At 50.9% G+C, this 3,565-nt stretch overlaps 1 protein-coding gene across 1 annotated transcript in view; it reads left to right on the forward strand.

The window, feature by feature from the left end:
- Tbxas1 (thromboxane A synthase 1) overlaps positions 1-3,565 on the forward strand; it is a 172,757-nt gene that overhangs the window by 68,085 nt on the left and 101,107 nt on the right. The window lies entirely within an intron of this gene.

Consider the following 3,565-nt stretch of genomic DNA (forward strand, 5'->3'; position numbering starts at 1 on the left):
ATGCAAACACGGAAGGAAGCAGAGAAGGATGCAAACACGGAAGGAAGCAGAGAAGGATGCAAACACGGAAGGAAGCAGAGAAGGATGCAAACACGAGGCGGAAGGAAGCAGGAAGTGAGGCGAGGCTATAAACACTCAAAGGTTCCACAGCCTTTCCCACTGCATCAGTGACTAAGGACCAAGTGTGCAAATCTCTGCACCTCTGAGGGGCATTCTCATCCAAACTGCCACAAACAAGAAGCAAATTACACAGGCTTCTCCGGGCTGAGGTCTGCTCCCCTCCAAACTTAGCTCCCCGGTGAGCATGGGCTTTTGAGAGACGCCCACAACTGCTGCAAAGATGGCATTTACACCTAAGAAACACTCCAAGAAAGCTAGAGCAAAAGAGAAAGCGGAGCCAGTAGAAATGTGAAAGCCAGGAGAGTTGGCTAGAGCTGTGTTCAAAGCTAGAGGGTCCACAGGGCTCACGCCACGTGACTGAGAAATACCGAGCAGAGCGCGAACTCTGAGGGTCTGCGGTTACATCTTCCTCCGGAACTAGGAAAGCTAGAGAGAGCAGAGAAACACCAGCAGTAGGGAAGTTAGCCCCCAAGTATTAACAGCCGGGGCCCACAGAGGACCCAGAGCCTGCTCAAGCCCCCAGCCCACTTCTAGATTTTTACCTTTAGTGAGAAAGATTCCAAATAGAAGGAATACCAGTGTTCAGTGCTGCCCATGTCTTCCCAGGGTGAGGAGACAGAAATTATAACGAAGAAGGGTGGTGACCTTCATGTTAAGTCTTAGGAAGAGTCAAGAGAATCAATAAGCAGATGCTTGGGAGAATTTGGACAACCACGGTACCTACCATTTTCTACAGGATCAAATTAAGAAGTGTGTTTGTGTGCTTGTGTAAGCATGTATGCATGCACATGTTTAAGTGCATATGTGTGAGAGCATGCAGGTACCGTGTAGGCGTAGAGGTCAGGAGACAACCCCGGGTGTTTGTCTCTTCCTGCCTTCCACCTTCTTTTAGAGAGTCTCCTATCATTGGCTGCTATGTATCCCAAACTAGGACTCCTCCTGCCTTCCCCTCCCATCCTGCTGGAGAAACACTGGGATTGGGGACACGTGCCGCCGAATCTGACTTTACAGGGGTCCTCACCTGTGGCAAGCATTTTAGCTGCTGAGCCATCTCTCCAACCCCAAACGTCCCTTACCATTCTTCCAGAGATGGTAGGTAATCCTTCATTCTTTGGTTGACCATTTTGCAGCCCTGTGAAGACCTGCCATAGGGCAGACACCCCAAAAGTACCGGGTGTAAGGAGGGAGAAGGCAGCATCGCATCCTCAGGTCTTGTGGAGCGAGCAGTCCCGTGGAAACATCTGCAGCACACATGGGGAGGCCCCCACTGTGGGAAGAGCAGGGTGATCCACGGGTCAGGCGGCAATACTTAACTGCATGGCGCTTGCGACAGAGCGATCAAATGACAGGCATCCTCCTGCATCCTGTGCTTATTGAACAACAGAGTGGGTTTTTGGTCATTATGGAAAACATGAGGGGTGGACAGATGGCTCAACAGTTAAAAGCACTTGCTACTCTCGCAGAGGACCTGGAATTGATTTTCGGCACCCATATGACAGTTCACGATTTCCTGTCATTCCAGTTCGAGGGGCTCTAATGCTGCTTTCTGGTCTCTGTCGGCACTGTGCCCATGTGGTACCCAGACGTACATTCAGGCAAACACTACACACACACACACACACACACACACACACACACACACACACAAGATTGGTGCAGAGAGCCTGTCCATTTCACAGACAAAGAAACTGAGGCCCATAGACGTCACATGGTCAGCCCACTCACAGACTAACAGGGATGAGCAGAGGTACAAGGGCCTCCTCCCACTTCAAGCCCAGCACTCTCTTTCCTTTGCTACCACAGCAGGTGTCTTGGGGGGACATCTAGATGTCATTGGCCATTCACCCTAAATCCCAAATGTCTCATCTTCTAGTTCTAGAACACTGTGCCCAGTTCCTTACCCTACATGCCACTAGAAGGAGGTGACTACCTGGCACCCTGTTTCCGTGTGGAGTGGCCAAAGGAATCAGCAGCTTAGCTGCTTCCTGCTGCATTGAATGTTACCGTTCTTTCACCCTAAGACCCCTGGCAGACTGTGCCCTGCGGGGACCTGACAGTTCAACCAGGTTTGTGAGCTAAGAATGTGTGTCACAGAGGACAGACTACCAAGTCACATCCGAGCAGGCAGCGAGGGAGCCCTGGGTTCCTGCCATGCTTCCTGAGCCCACAAGAGCCCCTAGAGGTGACATGGGCATCAGGGTTCTGAATCTCTGACTTCCCATCCACCACACCCAAGATGGCTGTGCAGCAGGAGAGCGTGAGAGCTGGCCCCGAGGAAAGCTGCACGCTGGTGGATCTGCACGGTGCAGACAGACCCAGTGCACATGCTCTAACAGAGCACTGAATAAAGTTGCCCTTGGCCTCTGTCAGCTTCTCCCCCACCATCTTTAATTTCTTCCTCCAAAACTAGGTCCTGGCCCTAATTGCAGGCTCTGGCTCTTAATTCCTTTCCTCTTCCACTCAACAAGGGATGAAGCATTCAGCTCTTGAGGTCTTCCCACAAGATGGAAGAGCCTCCGTAACTCAGAGACAATCCACATTCCAACCTGACCTCTCACTGGTCTCCAGACAAGGTGTCCATCCCTCCATCACCCTGGCCTCTATAGTCACTCTCCCAGCCTGCCACCAGATCTTTGCAAATGCCAACAACTCCTAAAACAAGGCAGACTATAACAACAGGGCTTGTGCTGTTTTAGCAATGTGACCTCGAGTAAATCTATCTTCTGAAAGCCTGTGTCCCTCTTTTGGAAACTAAGCATACATAAACTGCCTTAGGTGAGGCTGTGTTTGAGTTGGACGGGGTCGCTCAGGCAAGCCGTGGCCCCTGCTCCACACCCATTGGCTGCTTTCAGCCTTTCACCTCTTCTGCACTTATGCAAAGCCTTTCTGTCCTTCAAGGCTCTTGTTGGGTTCCGCCTCCTCCGGGAAGCCTTTCTGCCTCCACCCACATCTCCCCTTCTCTGCACCCTTATGCTTTCCCCTATGTGCATCATTTGCATTTGCCACTGACCCCTCTGGGACTTCTGGCTTTTGTCCTAACTTGGTGTTGTTTTTCAAGCCTGGGGACCGTATTTTCTACACCCTCGTTATGGTTTATGTCCCAAACACATAATGACTGTCAGGTAAAATGTCTCCCGTGTGCTCTTGTGTTTGGACACTTGCTCCCCAGCTGGTGTTCCTGTTTTGGAAGGCTGTAGAATTTTCAGAAGGATGGGGCTTGGACGATGGAAGTGGGCTCCTGCAGAGTAGGTCTTAGCAATTCTAAGGTCTGTTCCCAGCCATCTATCTCAGCTTCCGGTCTACCAAGATGTTAACAAGCAGCTCCATGTTCCGGTGGTAACCCCAGTGAGCGGCTGTCACTACCCCCACTATGATGTACTTACTGTACACTTACACCATGAGGAAGAATAAACCCATCCTCTGTAAGTTACCTCTTTTTTTTTTT

This window comes from Microtus ochrogaster, unplaced genomic scaffold, assembly GCF_000317375.1.
Source record: "Microtus ochrogaster isolate Prairie Vole_2 unplaced genomic scaffold, MicOch1.0 UNK4, whole genome shotgun sequence".
NCBI lineage: Eukaryota > Metazoa > Chordata > Mammalia > Rodentia > Cricetidae > Microtus > Microtus ochrogaster.